Consider the following 15,198-nt stretch of genomic DNA (forward strand, 5'->3'; position numbering starts at 1 on the left):
AGTGCGGTAGTTCACGGCTGTGGCTACCTCTGTGTCGGCAGTCGGCAGGCAGTCCGTCCATCCATAATTGTATTATAATATATACCACCTAACCGTGGTTTTTTTTTCATTCTTTATACCGTCATAGTGTCATACTAGTTGTTACGAGTATACTACTATCTCTTTATCAACCAGTGTACAGTGCGGTAGTTCACGGCTGTGGCTACCTCTGTGTCGGCAGTCGGCAGGCAGTCCGTCCATCCATAATTGTATTATAATATATACCACCTAACCGTGGTTTTTTTTTCATTCTTTATACCGTCATAGTCAGTCATACTAGTTGTTACGAGTATACTACTATCTCTTTATCAACCAGTGTACAGTGCGGTAGTTCACGGCTGTGGCTACCTCTGTGTCGGAACTCGGCAGGCAGTCCGTCCATCCATAATTGTATTACAATATATACCACCTAACCGTGGTTTTTTTTCCATTCTTTATACCGTCATAGTCAGTCATACTAGTTGTTACGAGTATACTACTATCTCTTTATCAACCAGTGTACAGTGCGGTAGTTCACGGCTGTGGCTACCTCTGTGTCGGAACTCGGCAGGCAGTCCGTCCATCCATAATTGTATTACAATATATACCACCTAACCGTGGTTTTTTTTTCATTCTTTATACCGTCATAGTCAGTCATACTAGTTGTTACGAGTATACTACTATCTCTTTATCAACCAGTGTACAGTGCGGTAGTTCACGGCTGTGGCTACCTCTGTGTCGGAACTCGGCAGGCAGTCCGTCCATCCATAATTGTATTATTATAATATATACCACCTAACCGTGGTTTTTTTTTCATTCTTTATACCGTCATAGTGTCATACTAGTTGTTAGGAGTATACTACTATCTCTTTATCAACCAGTGTACAGTGCGGTAGTTCACGGCTGTGGCTACCTCTGTGTCGGCAGTCGGCAGGCAGTCCGTCCATCCATAATTGTATTATAATATATACCACCTAACCGTGGTTTTTTTTTCATTCTTTATACCGTCATAGTCAGTCATACTAGTTGTTACGAGTATACTACTATCTCTTTATCAACCAGTGTACAGTGCGGTAGTTCACGGCTGTGGCTACCTCTGTGTCGGCACTCGGCAGGCAGTCCGTCCATCCATAATTGTATTACAATATATACCACCTAACCGTGGTTTTTTTATACCACCTAACCGTGGCAGTCCGTCCATAATTGTATACTAGTATCCAATCCATCCATCTCCATTGTTTACCTGAGGTGCCTTTTAGTTCTGCCTATAAAATATGGAGAACAAAAAAGTTGAGGTTCCAAAATTAGGGAAAGATCAAGATCCACTTCCACCTCGTGCTGAAGCTGCTGCCACTAGTCATGGCCGAGACGATGAAATGCCAGCAACGTCGTCTGCCAAGGCCGATGCCCAATGTCATAGTACAGAGCATGTCAAATCCAAAACACCAAATATCAGAAAAAAAAGGACTCCAAAACCTAAAATAAAATTGTCGGAGGAGAAGCGTAAACTTGCCAATATGCCATTTACCACACGGAGTGGCAAGGAACGGCTGAGGCCCTGGCCTATGTTCATGGCTAGTGGTTCAGCTTCACATGAGGATGGAAGCACTCAGCCTCTCGCTAGAAAACTGAAAAGACTCAAGCTGGCAAAAGCACCGCAAAGAACTGTGCGTTCTTTGAAATCCCAAATCCACAAGGAGAGTCCAATTGTGTCGTTTGCGATGCCTGACCTTCCCAACAGTGGACGTGAAGAGCATGCGCCTTCCACTATTTGCATGCCCCCTGCAAGTGCTGGAAGGAGCACCCGCAGTCCAGTTCCTGATAGTCAGATTGAAGATGTCAGTGTTGAAGTACACCAGGATGAGGAGGATATGGGTGTTGCTGGCGCTGGGGAGGAAATTGACCAGAAGGATTCTGATGGTGAGGTGGTTTGTTTAAGTCAGGCACCCGGGGAGACACCTGTTGTCCGTGGGAGGAATATGGCCGTTGACATGCCAGGTGAAAATACCAAAAAAATCAGCTCTTCGGTGTGGAGGTATTTCACCAGAAATGCGGACAACAGGTGTCAAGCCGTGTGTTCCCTTTGTCAAGCTGTAATAAGTAGGGGTAAGGACGTTAACCACCTCGGAACATCCTCCCTTATACGTCACCTGCAGCGCATTCATAATAAGTCAGTGACAAGTTCAAAAACTTTGGGTGACAGCGGAAGCAGTCCACTGACCAGTAAATCCCTTCCTCTTGTAACCAAGCTCACGCAAACCACCCCACCAACTCCCTCAGTGTCAATTTCCTCCTTCCCCAGGAATGCCAATAGTCCTGCAGGCCATGTCACTGGCAAGTCTGACGAGTCCTCTCCTGCCTGGGATTCCTCCGATGCATCCTTGCGTGTAACGCCTACTGCTGCTGGCGCTGCTGTTGTTGCCGCTGGGAGTCGATGGTCATCCCAGAGGGGAAGTCGTAAGCCCACTTGTACTACTTCCAGTAAGCAATTGACTGTTCAACAGTCCTTTGCGAGGAAGATGAAATATCACAGCAGTCATCCTACTGCAAAGCGGATAACTGAGGCCTTGGCATCCTGGGTGGTGAGAAACGTGGTTCCGGTATCCATCATTACTGCAGAGCCAACTAGAGACTTGTTGGAGGTACTGTGTCCCCGGTACCAAATACCATCTAGGTTCCATTTCTCTAGGCAGGCGATACCGAAAATGTACACAGACCTCAGAAAAAGAGTCACCAGTGTCCTAAAAAATGCAGCTGTACCCAATGTCCACTTAACCACGGACATGTGGACAAGTGGAGCAGGGCAGGGTCAGGACTATATGACTGTGACAGCCCACTGGGTAGATGTATGGACTCCCGCCGCAAGAACAGCAGCGGCGGCACCAGTAGCAGCATCTCGCAAACGCCAACTCTTTCCTAGGCAGGCTACGCTTTGTATCACCGCTTTCCAGAATACGCACACAGCTGAAAACCTCTTACGGCAACTGAGGAAGATCATCGCGGAATGGCTTACCCCAATTGGACTCTCCTGTGGATTTGTGGCATCGGACAACGCCAGCAATATTGTGTGTGCATTAAATCTGGGCCAATTCCAGCACGTCCCATGTTTTGCACATACCTTGAATTTGGTGGTGCAGAATTTTTTAAAAAACGACAGGGGCGTGCAAGAGATGCTGTCGGTGGCCAGAAGAATTGCGGGACACTTTCGGCGTACAGGCACCACGTACAGAAAACTGGAGCACCACCAAAAACTACTGAACCTGCCCTGCCATCATCTGAAGCAAGAAGTGGTAACGAGGTGGAATTCAACCCTCTATATGCTTCAGAGGTTGGAGGAGCAGCAAAAGGCCATTCAAGCCTATACAATTGAGCACGATATAGTAGGTGGAATGCACCTGTCTCAAGTGCAGTGGAGAATGATTTCAACGTTGTGCAAGGTTCTGATGCCCTTTGAACTTGCCACACGTGAAGTCAGTTCAGACACTGCCAGCCTGAGTCAGGTCATTCCCCTCATCAGGCTTTTGCAGAAGAAGCTGGAGGCATTGAAGGAGGAGCTAACACGGAGCGATTCCGCTAGGCATGTGGGACTTGTGGATGCAGCCCTTAATTCGCTTAACAAGGATTCACGGGTGGTCAATCTGTTGAAATCAGAGCACTACATTTTGGCCACCGTGCTCGATCCTAGATTTAAAGCCTACCTTGGATCTCTCTTTCCGGCAGACACAGGTCTGCTGGGGTTGAAAGACCTGCTGGTGACAAAATTGTCAAGTCAAGCGGAACGCGACCTGTCAACATCTCCTCCTTCACATTCTCCCGCAACTGGGGGTGCGAGGAAAAGGCTCAGAATTCCGAGCCCACCCGCTGGCGGTGATGCAGGGCAGTCTGGAGCGACTGCTGATGCTGACATCTGGTCCGGACTGAAGGACCTGACAACGATTACGGACATGTCGTCTACTGTCACTGCATATGATTCTCTCAACATTGATAGAATGGTGGAGGATTATATGAGTGACCGCATCCAAGTAGGCACGTCACACAGTCCGTACTTATACTGGCAGGAAAAAGAGGCAATTTGGAGGCCCTTGCACAAACTGGCTTTATTCTACCTAAGTTGCCCTCCCACAAGTGTGTACTCCGAAAGAGTGTTTAGTGCCGCCGCTCACCTTGTCAGCAATCGGCGTACGAGGTTACATCCAGAAAATGTGGAGAAGATGATGTTCATTAAAATGAATTATAATCAATTCCTCCGCGGAGACATTGACCAGCAGCAATTGCCTCCACAAAGTACACAGGGAGCTGAGATGGTGGATTCCAGTGGGGACGAATTGATAATCTGTGAGGAGGGGGATGTACACGGTGATATATCGGAGGGTGAAGATGAGGTGGACATCTTGCCTCTGTAGAGCCAGTTTGTGCAAGGAGAGATTAATTGCTTCTTTTTTGGGGGGGGTCCAAACCAACCCGTCATATCAGTCACAGTCGTGTGGCAGACCCTGTCACTGAAATGATGGGTTGGTTAAAGTGTGCATGTCCTGTTTTGTTTATACAACATAAGGGTGGGTGGGAGGGCCCAAGGATAATTCCATCTTGCACCTCTTTTTTCTTTTCTTTTTCTTTGCATCATGTGCTGATTGGGGAGGGTTTTTTGGAAGGGACATCCTGCGTGACACTGCAGTGCCACTCCTAGATGGGCCCGGTGTTTGTGTCGGCCACTAGGGTCGCTAATCTTACTCACACAGCTACCTCATTGCGCCTCTTTTTTTCTTTGCGTCATGTGCTGTTTGGGGAGGGTTTTTTGGAAGGGACATCCTGCGTGACACTGCAGTGCCACTCCTAGATGTGCCCGGTGTTTGTGTCGGCCACTAGGGTCGCTAATCTTACTCACACAGTCAGCTACCTCATTGCGCCTCTTTTTTTCTTTGCGTCATGTGCTGTTTGGGGAGGGTTTTTTGGAAGGGCCATCCTGCGTGACACTGCAGTGCCACTCCTAGATGGGCCCGGTGTTTGTGTCGGCCACTAGGGTCGCTAATCTTACTCACACAGCTACCTCATTGCGCCTCTTTTTTTCTTTGCGTCATGTGCTGTTTGGGGAGGGTTTTTTGGAAGGGACATCCTGCGTGACACTGCAGTGCCACTCCTAGATGGGCCCGGTGTTTGTGTCGGCCACTAGGGTCGCTTATCTTACTCACACAGCGACCTCGGTGCAAATTTTAGGACTAAAAATAATATTGTGAGGTGTGAGGTATTCAGAATAGACTGAAAATGAGTGTAAATTATGGTTTTTGAGGTTAATAATACTTTGGGATCAAAATGACCCCCAAATTCTATGATTTAAGCTGTTTTTTAGTGTTTTTGGAAAAAAACACCCGAATCCAAAACACACCCGAATCCGACAAAAATAATTCGGTGAGGTTTTGCCAAAACGCGTTCGAACCCAAAACACGGCCGCGGAACCGAACCCAAAACCAAAACACAAAACCCGAAAAATTTCAGGCGCTCATCTCTAGTTTTTAGCCCATTGTGGGATTCTACAGTTGTTTGTATCTGCCTATGTTAGGCACTGCATGTACCCTTCATGTTCAGCTTCAAAGATGTCCAACACAACGCATGTAAATATACTTAAACACTTGAGCTGAAAGGTCCCAACTTCTTTGCTGGTGATAGGATATGGCTGTAAGGGGCAACCTGCAAGTTCCACCACTGATCTATATAGTTTTTGACTCATAATGAATGCTTTGTTTTCCAAAGCAGAACTTATTGGAAGTGCAAATGAAACCAAAGCATGGTACTGGATCATAACTGAGACTGTTCCCAGAGATATGCAGCTATATTAGAACTAACCCAGGGGTCTCTCTATTGCACTCCAGACATGTTAAATATCTGGTAATATTGATCCTACAGTTTGAGAATAAAAGAATTTTGATCTCGATTATGACCATTCTAGTGAAAATAACAAATGGAAAAAAAAATACATATAATCCCAAAATGATTGACCAACAACCGCCTCATTTCGCACACATACACAGTCACGCAAGATATATTCACATCATTTAGCCACAACCTACTCCACATATAAAACCCACCACCACCTCCTCCTCCTCCCAATTGAGTAATTGTGTACAAACGGAAGCTTTGACCTAAAGTGCTCTCAAGGTATGATGACATCAGTAGAAAGAACATTAAGTTGCTTTGCTGGTTTCCCCTTTATATTTTCAGCGTGAAACATTAAGAAGCACTTCTAGGTGCTAACACAATAGGTTAGAGATGCAAACAGGGAACAATTGTGTGAAATGAAAACAATTCCAGTGTCCAAATGAATAGTTGAATATATCAGAACATGAGACATTCCTTTTTCTGCTTTCTGTGCTGGATGGACCTGCAAAGTTTTCATACACAAAAAAAACATAGACAAAAATTGATACCAATGCCAATAGATAATGGTTTCAAATAGAAAAGAACTTGATTCATTAGGTTTCAGTATAATAAAAATATTGGGGTCTGTGTGCTAAGCCTTGGAGAAAAATAAAGTAGATGAAGATAAAGTACCAACCAACCAGCTCCTAACTGTCTGTAAAATGGCAGTTAGGAGCTGATTGGCTGGTACTTTATCTCTGTCCACTTTATCTCTCTCCGAGACTTAGTACATAGACCCCATTGTTTGTTAAGAGGACAACCCCTTTAAAGCAGTATTTCCTGGTAAGGTGTAAGGATACATGACTCAGACTACAGTGGCGCCGAGAGAGGGACGGGTACTAATTACCTGGGCACGGGCTGCTGGAGGGGCCCCGCGAATCCCCGTGTACACTGCATCCCTGGAGAATACCTGTGATTTGCACCATTTTCCCTGTGATATCTTCAGGAAGATGGTACTGCACATTGAAAGCAAAGACTCTGGCACTTATACTTGCGGTCATGTGACCACCATTCTTTAAATGAATTAATCTTATTTGATTGGACAGAATTCAAGTCCATCAAAATTACTAGTCAATAGTGAAACAGTATTTAGTTTCCATGGCAATGGAAAATAAACAATGCCACCTATTGGTCAAAAAACGGTCTATGTTTATTAGAAGTAAAATAAACAACACTTTTTTATTGCTATTGGATTAGAATTATAAAATATAGAACTATACTATCATTACATTTATTTAATAGGTCTGCCTCCTATATATTATATTGGTGTTTTACATTTTGGATGAAGTGATTGGATTGACTATCTGTACAGCTGCTAGTAACTCTCCTCATTAGTAAGGGTATATAAACCCCATTCTTTTAATGCACAGTATCCTTTGATAAAGCTGCTGAACTTATTGGGGTGCAGCGAAACGCGTCAGGACCCCCCTGTTTTTCATCACTTCAGTTCCAATGATCTCCAGTACGTGTCTGAACCAGCCTTGGATCCACTACTAATCTGCCGTGCGGCAACAAAGAGGACAACTGTAGCACTCACCACTACTAATGAGGACATTTTCCATCTAATATGGACTGCTACCTATGGAAGCCTTTCCACCTCTAAAGCGGTGACCGGTAATTATACAAACAAACCGAACTGTGCTAAATTAATCAAACCTCTGTACAAATTAGTGGACGTTTCTGGGCATCTTAAAGGAACAGACACCGAGTGATCCTAAACAGCAATAGGACGAACTGAATGTGATGTGTTTTATTTTATTCTATTCATTTTATATGAGGAGAGTAATTGTTTCTTACATGTGTTTTTACTAAAAATAAATTGTTAAAGTATTGTACCAATCCGATCACTTCATTATTAGCGCTGCCAACCCACAATCTTTACTGTGCCAGAGTCTTTGCTCTCTAGTTGCTAGCATCATCTTCCCTGATATCATGGGGAAGATGATGCTGGCTAGGGAGGAGGGACCTGCTTCCTGATCAAGTAAGGTAGGAATAGGAAGCAGGTGCCCGCCTCCTACCCCCCCCCCCCCCCCCTGCCTACCTCTCTTTGTTAAAATTATGCTAGAAATCATTTTATTTTCTCTTACGTCCTAGTGGATACTGGGGAACTGTACTTTAAGACCATGGGGTATAGATCGGGTCCACTGGAGCCTGGCACTTTAAAACCTTTAGTGTGTGTATGTGTGTGCTGGCTCCTCCCCTCTATGCCCCTCCTACCAGACCCAGTTTAGGAAAAATGTGCCCATGGAGCCAGGTGCATTTCTCTGGAGCTCTGTAGAGTTTCCTTTTAGTTTTTATTTTAGTTATTTATTTTCAGGTAGTACTGGTTGGCAACCAATCTACCTGCTTCGTGGGACTTAGAAGGGTGACCGAACCAACCTCCTGAGGGTTAATGGTTCGTAATCCCAGCTGACAGGACACTGAGCTCCAGAGGTGCTGTTTCACACACCATACTACGTGTGCCCACGCCAGCAGCTAGCCGCCACCCTCTAACAGATGCCGAAGAGTCGCAGGTGCAGTGAGTGTTAACACCGGGGTCCCAGTTAGCGGGTCCCTGGTGTGGTTTGGCGGCATTTCACGCAGCGGTCATGGGCCGCGAGCTGCTGTGCCCGCCGCGGACTACACTGGCTCAGCAGGGCTTTATGCTCCACAGGGTGCTCACTGTCAGTAGGCCTTGTGTGTACTGTGTATATTACTTCAGCCAGTATAAACAACTTAGTGGGACCGCACACCATTACAGGGGCTTGGGCTTCCTGGAGAGCGGGACCAGAGGCGGGAAGGCGCCATTTGCTGCTGCTGTGGATCAAAGGCTGCATGCAAGCTGCTCCTCCAATGACCCACGCTGTTACAGACTCTGTACTGGTACCTGGGGGCCATAGCAGGGGGGAGCACATCAGCGGTAGCGCCGCTGCACATAAGGTGATACACATACTTTTACACACTGTGCTGCTGTGTTTTGTGTGCTGGTCTCCGTTTCTCTGTGTCACTCCAGGGGCTCTCTAGGGTCTGTGTGGAGGTGTTTTCAGTTGGTTTGCGCTGCATTATCATTGTGTTCAATATGTCTGTTGACATGGTTATGTGTACTGATTGTGTCTCTACCCCTCCTTCTGCGGGGTCCCTCATGTGTGAACAGTGCTCCATGTCTCCACAGGGACACAGTTCACAGGCACTTGACTGGCTAGATACTAGCCAAGACAGGTGTTAAAATAGTCTATTGATTGTATGGCTAAAGCAGCAGATACCAGAAAGGCTTCTCAGCCCCCTCTGTTGGTTTCCCATAAACGCTCACTGCCACAGGTGCTCCAGTCTGATTCTGACCAGCCTGATGTAGATGATGATGATATGGATGAAGACAGCTCTCTGTCCCCCGGGGTGGAGGCCCTAATTTATGCTGTAAGAGAGGTTCTTCACATACTCGATCAGGAGGCAGAACCAGATGAGGAGTTGTACATTAATGTTAGACCCAAGACCTCAGCCACATTTCCTTTATCTAAGGAATTAAACTCCCTGGCCAGGGAGGCATGGGTGAACCCTGACAAGAAATTCAAAACTTCTAAGAGGTTTTTATCTACATTTCCCCTCCCAGCTGATGACAGGAAGGCATGGGAAAACCCCCCACCAGTCGATACATTTGTGTCCAGACTGTCTAAGAAATTGGTACTGCCGGTGTCAGGGCTGTATCCCTAAAAGACCCTGCTGACCGTAAAATCAAGGCAATATATACAGTAGCGGGCATAGCACAGTGCCCCACAATAGTCCCGTAAACCTGCAACTGCTGCATTCCTGGACCAGACCACTGGGTCCCCTGCCATTAAGCCTTCCGCGTGACGGTTGGCCTCAACAGCAGGGAGACTTTCAGGTAGGTGCTTGCCTTCAACACTTTGCCCACGTGTGGGCGACGTCCTGCTGGGATCCTTGGGTGAGGGACCTCATTTCCCAGGGATACCGGCTGGAATTTCAAGCACTCCCTCCTCACAGAATTTTCAAGTCAGGCTTACCAGTTTTATCTACAGCAAAAGTTGCCTTGCAAGAGGCTATTCAAAAGCTTTTGCAGACGGAAGTGGTGGTTCCAGAACCTCCTCTGTTACGCAACAGGGGATTTTTCTCCAGTCTTTTTGTCGTTCCAAAACCAGACGGTTCAGTGAGAGCCATCTTGAACCTGAAGTCTCTAAACCCTTATCTGCGGGTGTTCAAATTCAAGATGTAATCCCTGCGGGCAGTGGTGTCCGGTTTGGAGGAGGGGGAATTCCTGGTATCTCTATATGTCAAGGATGCTTACCTACACATTTCCATGTGGCCCCCTCATCAGGCTTACCTGAGGTTCGCCATATTGGATGATCATTTCCATTTTCATGTCTTAATCCTTTGGCCTATCCACAGCTCCGAGGGTCTTCACCAAAGTCATGGTGGAGATGATGCTGCAACTGTGCATGGTGGGAGTCAACATAGTCCCCTACTTGGACGTACTCCTGATAAAGGCTATGTCCAGGGAGCGCCTACTGCACAGCATCGATCTGATGACTCGCCTACTTACGGATCATGGGTGGATCCTAAATTTTCAGAAATCTCACCTGGAACCGTCCCAACAACTTCAGTTCCTGGGAATGATACTGGATACAGTGTCTCAAAAGGTGTGTCTTCCAATGAACAAGGCCTTGGCTATCCAAGCTATGGTCCGCTCAGTGCTCCGTCCTCACAAGGTATCCATACAGCTTTGCATACGCTTGCTGGGTAGGATGGTAGCTGCTTACGAGACAATCCAATACATTAGGTTTCATGCCCAGCCATTTCAGCTGGATCTGCTGGACAAATGGTCAGGGTCTCACCTTCACATGCATCAGGAAGTGACCTTATCGCCGAAAGCCTGGATTTCTCTATTATAGTGGCTACAAGTTCCTCACCTGATAGAAGGCAGGAGTTTCAATATCCACTCGTGGATTCTACTGACAATGGATGCCAAACCTCCGGGGTTGGGGGGCTGTGACCCAGGGGGGCCCAGTTCCATTGGACATTGTCAAATCAGGAATCTGCTCTGCCGATAAACATCCTGGAACTCAGGGCAATTTACAATGCTCTTCTGCAAGCTTCCCATCTCCTGAGGGATCAGGCAATCGAGGTTCAATTGGACAATGCCACAGTGGTGGCGTACATAAATTGACAAGGGGGAACACGAAGCAGAGCAGCGATGCGAGTAGTGTCAAAAATACTCGCATCGCGAAGGCCAACGCAAAGGCCATCTCAGCCATATTCATTCCAGGAGTGGACAACTGGGAAGCAGACTTCCTCAGCAGACATGACCTCCATCCGAGGAAATGGAGCCTACATCCCCAGGTGTTTCAACAGTTAATCCACCGGTGGGCTGTCTGCAGGTAGATCTGATGGCTTCTCATCTCAACAAGAAGCTATGCTGTTACTGTTCCAGAACAAGGGATCTTCAGGCTGTAGCAGTGGTCGCGCCGACGACATCATGGACGTACCAGTTTGTGTACCTGTTCCCTCCTCTGCCGCTAATCCCAAGGGTTCTAAAAAGACTAAGAAGGGAAAGCATTCAAGCAATTCTAATTGCCCTGGATTAGCCGCGATGGACGTGGTACTCGGACCTCCTAACCATGGCTTTGGAGGATCCCTGGCCGCTTCGAAAGGATCTTCTTCAGCAAGGTCCGTTCATTTATCCAGACTTACCGCGGTTACGTTTAATGGCTTGGAAGTTGAGAGGGAGATTCTAGTCAGAAAAGGTCTTCCCTCCAGGGTTATTTCCACTATGGTCCAGGCCAGGAAGATAGTTACGTCAAAACCTTATCATCGTCTCTGGAAAAAGTATGTTTCGTGGTGTGAAAGTAGAAAGGTTTCTCCCGTGGAATTTAGAATTGGTTGCTTTAAACTTTTCCTGCAAGTGGGAGTGGATATGGGCCTACGTTTAGGCTCCATCAAAGTACAGATTTCGGCGCTATCTATTTTCTTCCAGAAACAAATTGCAATGTTGTACAGACTTTCCTAAAAGGAGTTCTTCATATGCAGCCGCCCTTCGTACCCCCCACGGTTCCGTGGGATCTCAATATCGTTTTGTCCTTTCTTCAATCGGAATGATTTGAACCCTTACATAGGGTGGAATTGAAATTTCTTACCTGGAAGACTGTGATGTTACTAGCATTGCCATCTGCCAGACGTGTCTCTGAATTGGGGCCCTTGTCCTGTAAGAGCCGTTATTTGATTTTTCATGAAGACAGGGCGGCACTCAGAACCTGACCTCAGTTTTTGCCAAAAGCTGTGTCAGCTTTTCACGTGAATCAACCCATTGTGGTTCCGGTGTGTTCTGACGCTTCTGTTGGTTCAGAGTCCTTGGATGTGGTGAGGGCTCTGAAGGTTTATGTCAAACGGACTGCTCGTCATCGGAAATCTGATTTGCCATTTGTCCTTTATGCTGCCACTAAGATTGGCCGTCCGGCTTCTAAGCAATCAATTGCTCGTTGGCTCAGGTTGACCATTCAACAAGCCTATACTTTGGCAGCTCTGCCTTTGCCGCTGTCTATTCAGGCCCACTCGATGAGATCTGTGGGCTCTTCCTGGGTGGCTGCCTGGGGTGTCTTGGCCTTATAGTTGTGCCGAGCTGCTACTTGGTCTGGTTCAAACATTTTTGTTAAGTTCTGTCGGTTCGACACCTTGGCCAGGGATGACCTTTAGTTTGGTCAGGCGGTTTTACAGGGGTCTCAGCACTCTCACACCCATTTGGGACTACGAGAAATGGAATTACTGGTAAGCATTAAATTCCTGTGTAAAGGCCCCCATACATCAGCAATCACAACAAAACAATTTGGAGATTCTGAGAATTTTTCCCAGGTTTAAAGATTCCCCAGTTCACCAGTCTATGCCCATAAATAACAGATATTTTTCAGTGTTTGCAGATAATTTTCAGCAAATACAGAACTGACAATCTTGAAAGCTTCATCAGTTTAGTAGAAACGGTCTGTAAATCTGATTGTTACCATACACAAGCAATCTACAACCCCAATTGATCTGTGATAGTCAACATGTTGGACAACCTGATTTAATCCCAATCAATTTTTGGTTTGAATCTGTGGTCTTTGAACCCCCATACATTGCAGATGTATTTACACAATCAACCGCAAAAATGCCAAATTGCTGATGTATGGGGGCCTGTAAGCTCAAAAATCAAATCAACTCCCCCATTCCAAATAATAAACAGATCACCTATATAACAACAATGGAAAACTATGTTTGATGTTTGTCCTGACTGGACCACCCCAAATAAAGATCTCAAAGTCAGCTCAGGGTGAGCACGATCCTCATGGCTCTCCCATATCTTCTCCATCAGCAAAAGAATGAACTGTAACTATTACTTTGGAATGTAGTATATGCTTGTAGAGGGCTTGTGCTGTACATCTAGGGCAGTGGTTCTCAAACTTAGTCCTCAGAACCCCAAAAAGACCATGTTTTCCGGCCCTAGCAGATGCACAGGTGTATTCATTACCCATTGATACATTTTAAAAGATCCTTAGGTGAAGCTAATTATTTCACTTGAGATTTTCTGAGGAGACATGAACTGTTTGGGGTCCTGGGGACTGAGTTTGAGACCTATGATCTAGGGCAGTGGTTCCCAAGCTCGGTCCTCAAGGAGCATGAACAGTCTAGGTTTTAAAGGTATCCATGGCTCAGCACAGATGGTTAAATCATATTGACTGAGGTACCTATTAAGTCAACTGTGGCCAAGCAATGGATACACTTAAAACCTGAACTATTATTGTTCCTTGAGGACTGAGTTGAGGAACCACTATTCTGGAGTAAGAAACTCATACCCTGATGTCCAAGTCACCTCAGCTAATTTGTTTAGTAAATAAGTAGTATTTCTGAGGTGGGATTTGAGTGGTTATGTAAGTATGTTAAGAGTAATCAATAAAAGACAAAAGTATTTAAAAGACCCTATTACTAAAATGACAAGTATACCTAGTGGAGTATTTTATGTATTTTTTGGAAGATAGCAGAAAATAAGTATGACAGGGTGCAATACAAATACAGAAACGCCGGAAGTCCATCCCTTCATATCACTACATCTTTGTTGGATAATGGTATGCTCTGTACCAGTCTCCTTGTGTATAGAGTCTCATGCACGCAGCCCCTAGTATTCATCCTTCTAGTGCCAGTGTCTTAGGGATGCGGAACCTGACACGTAACTCCTCCATCTTACCAGTCCGTCTAGCATGTGTAATTAGACTGGAGAGAGCATTCAACGTGTGCTGTATGTACCGCGCTGCCGAAGCTTAAGAGAGAGCCGGGTGGTGCATTCTCACAGCGGGACCCAGACTACATGGACAAGCAGTCCTCCATCCCTTACCATTGGAGCCATACCCTGCTGTCATACCGCAACCACATATACCATACCGATAAGTACCGCTAATATACTGTGTTACACTGTCTTCTATAAGGGGCCAATTGCTTACCATCACAAAATATCTAAGTCACTTGTGTGTATCTATATAAACCTGCATGCTGTTAACTCTTCAAGTGTGTGGACTAACGTAACTACATCAGGCACCGCAATACTCTGCCAACAGATTATCGTCTCAGACCCGCATGCTTGAAGCTTAACCCCTACGTGTTTGAGTGATAGCACAGAATAAAAGAACACACAGATAAACTTAAAGCAACATTTTATAGAAGCACTGAGAAGATGTATAACATGGGGCACAGTATGAACTTTGCTAAGCTGAAAGGTTCAGAAAACTACACTACATAGAAGTTTGCGATGGAGATGCAGCTTAAGCGGAAAAGTTGTGGAAGATCACAATAGACCCAGGAGCAGGTCGTAACCCAAACGATGTAGCCAGAGCCATTGGAACAATAGGGTTAGCTGTGGAGCAGCATGTCTATTCAATAATCAGTGGGAAATTATCAGCTAAGGACATATGGACAGCCCTGCAAAGTGCATATGAAGACAGAGGTCTGATGAGAAGGAGAAGTTTGAGGTGCATGTTATATGGAATTAAATTGACTGCCTGCAAGGACATGAATGATTACATTAAAAAGATATTGTCAATAGCTCAGCAGTTAGCATCTGTGGGGGTACAGGTGGACAAGGAAGAAGTGGCAATGGCGAAGCTTCAGAATGTAGGATGAGAAATTCAAGTGGTGCGCAGAAGCAGCATGACAAGCCAAATGAGTCTGCACTAAATATAGCAGATAGTCACAGGAAGGATTGCTGGTACATAGACTCGGGGGCCACTAGGAATTTCAGTTGCAATAAGCATTGGT

The sequence above is a fragment of the Pseudophryne corroboree genome, chromosome 1, assembly GCF_028390025.1.
Source record: "Pseudophryne corroboree isolate aPseCor3 chromosome 1, aPseCor3.hap2, whole genome shotgun sequence".
NCBI lineage: Eukaryota > Metazoa > Chordata > Amphibia > Anura > Myobatrachidae > Pseudophryne > Pseudophryne corroboree.